The sequence below is a fragment of the Anneissia japonica genome, unplaced genomic scaffold, assembly GCF_011630105.1.
Source record: "Anneissia japonica isolate Jap-2015-1 unplaced genomic scaffold, ASM1163010v1 scaffold2756_len2360902_cov194, whole genome shotgun sequence".
In the NCBI taxonomy this organism is placed as follows: Eukaryota; Metazoa; Echinodermata; class Crinoidea; order Comatulida; family Comatulidae; genus Anneissia; species Anneissia japonica.
Genome location: NW_022719050.1, coordinates 905,837 through 912,183, shown reverse-complemented (window position 1 = coordinate 912,183; position 6,347 = coordinate 905,837). Strand labels below are relative to the sequence as shown.

Below are 6,347 nucleotides of genomic sequence, written 5' to 3'. Positions count from 1 at the left end.
CATACTGTGAATGAACGAATAAGAGCCGCGGCGCTTGTACAATTTTGGGAGGCTTCAGTGCGGCGGTTATTCGAGAGCGGTGCTTATTAAGAAAATATTGGGAGACAATCCCCATTGTTGCTAATGTTAATTCTATGTCAGTTGATCATATATATATATTAAACTAAGCGGATTTAATCCTTCTGTATATAATATAAAACTGAGTGCTGAATAGGCAAATATATGACATTAAAACAGGAGTTACGGTGAAGATTTGCCTCAAAACTTATTTGAAAATAACAGGTAAAGAGTACATTGTGGGTGGATTTGGAGAAAATTGGAGAACATCAAGTGGACGGAAAAAGTTAATAATGAGAACGTATTAAGAAGAGTATGATGAACTACACTACAGATAGCTAATACTATCAAGAAACGAAAGAAGCGATGGATCGGTCACATATTACGACACGAAGGTCTTATGAAAGAAGAATTGAAGGGAAACGACCAAGAGGAAGGAGGAGAAAGATGACGTTTGACATTAGGGAAAGAAGAGTCATCACCAGTTGAAGAGGGATGCAGAGAACCGGGGAGTACTGGAGAATGTTAAGAGAGACCCGCCTTCGCAGATCACTAACGACGATGATAGTAAAAATCATCGTCATGTACTCTGGCTGTACAGCACTTTTTCGTTAAGATTTAGGTCTACTGTATGCTGTTTTCAATAATTTTCAGGCATCTCCTTGACACTTGAAATTAAACTGTCGAATAGAGGAGGGACCAAACCCCCTTAAACATATGGGAGGGGGATATCCCCATGATTTGCGCAAATGGTGCGCATAGATTAAAGCCTTAAAGCCTTTAATAAAAGCTTCAGCTAAAATATAATCACATTTTTATATTTTCTTACTATACATTATATGCCTATTCATTAGCTGGATAAACATAGGCTTATACTGACAAATATTACAAATTAACAAATATTGAACCGTTATGGACTTCTTCAATTTGTTTACATACAAATGGTAATATGTAATATATAAAATGTAATATATACATAATTTGAAAAAAAAAACATACATTTATTTCGGTGTATGTTTTAGACCTGTCTCTTATACACATCTAATAAATATAATATAAATCATCAAAGGTACCGGTACATATACAGTGTTTAATAAGGACATGATGGAACATCGTAGGCTACCCTGTAGCCTGTCTCTTATACACATCTAGATGTGTATAAGAGACAGATATATATATATATATATATATTAAACAGTAAAATATAATAGTACTGTAGCAGTAAAATGAACATAAAATTGTAGCTTAATCAAGTATCATAATTAAAAATATATTAGCATTAAATGAAACATTTTGTCCAGCACAAGTTTGTAAACTATTTTTTGCTATGTTTTTTCTGTAGTATCTTGTCCGTGGCATACAGTGACAGCCGTGACGGCAATATCTTCTTTACTATGATTATTGGAGAAGTGTACGGTTATAGGAAGTCGGGGTTGGTTGAGTCTTACGAAGCATTGTGTTAGGTGAATCTCTCTGCAGTCTACGTTTCGCCATTATATTATAAGATAGCATTTAGTGCATAAATGAAATTAGTAAAAGTGCAAGAAAAATGTCCATTGATCCTGTAAGTACCAGAGGGTCCTGTGATAGAAGTAATGGAGGTGATGTGTTTGCACGTATTGTGTCGAAGTTTATTGCAGGCGACTGTAGATCCAGTGGAATATTCCGTTTAGTGTCTATTTGGTCCCTTCTGTAAGCCAATATTGGCGGAGAATTGAATATTTCTTTTGTAGAGTTATCACTCGTCAGAATATGAAAATTACTTTTTTTGATGCTATTAACTTTTTTTTTAGCAACTAGAGGATATGCTAGTACAAGTGGTGTCCGGTTTAATTTTGTATTGGTAGCGTCTTTCAAAGTGTCTTTTTGCGACAGTTTATGAACCTCATGAGGGCGCTGTTTGTAATGTGGTCCGGTTATCCTCTGTTGTGGAAAAATGATGACATTTTTAGTAGCTTGATTTTCAAAATAATCAATATTGTCGGAACAGATGCGTCTGATTCTTACCATTTGTGAATATGGAATAGAAGTTGGATGAGCTGAAATATATATTTAAAATGTATGAGCTTCCGTTGATAAATAAGAACATTAATTGTGAGTTTTATACAGTATCCAGGAACGATAGGCTGTCAGAGGTGAAATATCGTGACTACAAAACGTTATAGCAGGATGTAAGTGATTAGCGAATGTAATAAATTCTTCAAATTCTTCGAGTGTACCGGAAGAGGCTCATATATAGTCGTCAATATAACGTTTGAAAATAATAAGTTGTTTCTTACCAGTGAATTTTATAAACAACTAGTCTTCCAAATAGCCAACATGAAGAGACACGCAAAACTCTGTCCGTATGCGAGTACACGTACTTATTCCATAAACCTGCCAAAAAAGTGTTCTTAAATGAAAACGGGTTAGTATTAATTCAGCTAAGTCGGATTAATAGGGGCCTAGTGTGATAAACAAATATGTAAATGATTGAAACAGTGCTCAAATTTAGGAACAAATGATGTAAAAAAAATTTCCCCGGCGGGATTTCAACCTTCGACTTCTCAATGACAAGAGTAGCGCCTAACATCTAGACCCGAAGACCTATCGATATTGTCACCGATTCACTTCAACACACAACTATCATGCCCCCTCACGAAGTGATGGGCTGTGGTAAGACCAGTGAGAACTCTGGGTAGTCGAAGCTTAAATTGTAGTAAACAATATTTTTCAATCATTGTGTGCTGCGTAGCACTGAACATAAATATAAATATAGACAAATAAGTAAATGATAGGAACAGTGCTCAGCTTTTAGGAACAAATGACGTTATAATCTATCAGGCATAGCCCTTTAACGAAAGGTTTAACAGTTTTGTGAAAAAAATTTCTTCGTCGGGATTCAAATCTGCAACCTTTTGCTAACAAGGCAAGCGTCATAGCTCTAGACCATCAAGACCTATGGGTATTGTCACAAATTCCATCAAGGCAGATACACCTCAACGCACAAACTGACATACGCCCATCAGAAAGTGGGGTTGTATATAACAAAAATAATGATGCAAAACGAACATTTCGTCTTGTCTTCAAGACCCACCGACGAAGGCTGATTTTTTTTTTCTTTCTCTGTCAGATTTCTCTTCTGTTACGTTTTATATAGGCCTATCTAAACTTTATTTCAAAAAAGGGTACAATAATTATAGCATACAATTTTGTTAGTCTTGTGACTAGTTACGTTGCATTTATCAGGAGGACATACGTACAATAGATTTTCCCATGACACGTTTACCTTTCAATTTACATTATTAATTGCATTATTCCGCTTGTTGTTTCCCCATGCATTAAAATCCCCTTATATTTACACAAGTATATCATCCGAGATCCAGCAAGCTGAAAATAATGCACAAAAAACAGTGTATCTTTGGCAGTCTAGTCGCATGCGATACAAGTGTTTTATCGCTTGGATCACCTCAACGCTTTCGTGGTCAAGTGGTTATGACGTTCGAAACTTATGCAAAAGGTTGCAGTCCCGACGGAGGCCTGTCTCTTATACACATCTAGATGTGTATAAGAGACAGACATCTATCATCTTCCTCATCTGGTACCTTTACAAAAGAAACAAAGAGGATCACTCTCAGCAGTCATCGAGTGGTTCAAACACATCGAAAAGAAATCAAACAGCACATTTATCACATTCGACATCGTCGAATTCTACCCATCAATATCGAAAAAGCTACTACTAGATGCAATTCAACACGCCCAAAAATACACAACTATAACAGAGGAAGAAGTAGATATCATCATGCCGTCACGAAACTCAATATTGTTCTCCAACAACTCAACGTGGGCCAAGAAAAATTCAGACGGTATGTTCGACGTCACCATGGGGAGTTTTGACGGAGCAGAGATATGTAAACTCGTTGGAACTTTCCCACCTCGCCAAAAAGCTCGGAAAAACAAACATCGGGCTCTACCGAGACGATGGCCTCGCCATCATGTGCAGCACATCTCCAAGTCTATGTGACAAGATGAAGAAAGAAATCACATCCATCTTTCACTCCTTCGACCTCCGCATTACTATACAAGCAAACATAAAGATCACAAACTTCCTTGATGTCACATTCAACCTGACTAACGGATCCTATGCTCCGTTCACCAAACCAGACAACAAATTGCTATACGTGGATAAACGATCAAACTACCCTTCATCCATCTTAAAGCAAATCCCCTCTTCAATCAATAAAAGAATATCAAGCAACTCCGATTCAGAAGCAACTTTTCAAAAGGCCGCCTCCGACTACCAAAAAGCACTAAGGGACAGCGGATTTCAACACACGCTGAATTACGAAAAACCACCTACAAACAACTCAAAAGCCAAAAGAAAAAGGAACATCATATGGTACAACCCACCTTTCAGCAAAAACGTCAAAACAAACATCGGCAGAACTTTCCTTAACCTGGTCAAAAAGCACTTCCCCAAAGACAGCACTTTGCACAAATTGTTCAACAAAAACAACGCAAAAGATAGCTACAGTTGCACAAGAAACATGGGCAGCGTCATCAAAACCCACAACAACCACCTTCTCCACACCAAACAACAAGTACCGACCAAACTATGCAACTGTCGGATTAAAGAAGATTGCCCACTCTCGGGAAACTGCCTGACCTCCTCAATTATTTATAAAGCTACAATCACAACAAACGAAGAATTGAAGCATTACATCGGGCTCACAGATACCGCATTTAAAACCCGATATACAAATCATAAGCACACATTCAATGCACCAAAACACAGAAACAGCACAGAACTTTAAAAGTTCATATGGAAACTAAAGACAGCAAAACACAATACAATATCAAATGGTCCATTATTGATAGAGCCTCATCTATCTATACTCACACAAAACAAAGCGATGCAATCTATGCAACGCAGAAAAGTTTAATATAATTTATGCAGACAAACAATCTACTTTGCAGACACCGTGCCAAATTCCTACTCAAAAACACATAATACCTAATTTGCATCTACACCGGCCCAACTCTACATATACACGTCAAATTTGAAATTCCCTTCTTTCCTGAAGATTGCCTAGTGCATGAAACAGCCTGTAGAGTCAAATTACAAGTTCCCTGTTACAAGTATTATACTATTATTAGTATTATTATTATACCGCTCTGCATAGCATCGAGCACTATACGTTGCCTGAACTGACAACTTTATATTCATTTATATATATTTATATATATTATATATATACATATATTAATCAATTACGATATATAGGCCTAAGCCTATTATCATATTTTCTCAATCATGACAACTTCCTGTGTGAAAATTATAATTATATTGTTTAATAAGTGGTTAGGTGACATTAATAACGTCATGTTGACCGTTGATTTGTAAGTGGAATGATATCATTAGATTTCATAAATAGCAAATATTTACTACCGGTAATGATTGCCACCTGTTTTTCACACATCAACGCGCCATATTGTATATCGTGTAATTATTAGCGTGTCATAGTTTTGAACGAAATGGTGCCAACTCTTATGTCATTCGTCATTCAAACATTGATAATATAATAAAATGGTATTTTACGCAGACCAATGCCGTGTCCTAATATCGATAAAATATATCGAATAGAACCCGCAAAGACCCACGCACAGCTTCACAAAATCTACACCAATCCATGCAAACCCACGCAAATACACGTACTCACGTAATACAAAATCGCGTCAATGAAAGTATATAACGAATTTAAAGTAGTTAAAAAATTTCAAAGTTAAGGTGAAAAAATCATTTGACACGAAATACTTCGAAGATGCTATAATAATAAGGAAGGCATATGCAGTACTCGACAAACCGTATACCGTGTGCTAGCTGGAGCAAAATAAAACTTCAAATTCATTGCAATAAGAATTTAGAGAGATAGAATTTGCGTTCTTATGAGATTTGAAATAAGATTCAAATGGCACGCAGTCGAGATTTACTACATTGAGAATTATATTGAAATCGGAAGATACATGAGGTAAGTTTTATAATTGGATATGAATGCGATTGACCTAGATACGCGTCAAGCGCAATAAGATAATTTGTAGACAAATACATCAGTAAACACCTACACCATAACTTAACCCTTTTCTTATTCCCATACCTTGTTCATTGCAGACATTTCCAATTTTAATTTGCTAATTGTTAGTAGGCCTATATGAATAATTGTACCATACAACATAACTACCAATTTGTTGAGTAAAGTAAGTACAATAACAGGAACATAGATGTTTTTTTTTTGCGTCAGAAAATGTAATAG

At 36.1% G+C, this 6,347-nt stretch overlaps 1 long non-coding RNA gene across 1 annotated transcript; it reads right to left on the bottom strand.

Moving 5' to 3' along the window:
• Positions 1-1,310: 1,310 nt before the first annotated feature.
• Positions 1,311-4,632, bottom strand: LOC117110777. Its single transcript, XR_004445768.1, has 3 exons — positions 4,447-4,632; positions 2,337-2,433; positions 1,311-2,096 (listed from the first exon to the last, which is right to left on the bottom strand). It is a non-coding gene; the product is annotated as an uncharacterized LOC117110777 (long non-coding RNA).
• Positions 4,633-6,347: the final 1,715 nt, after the last annotated feature.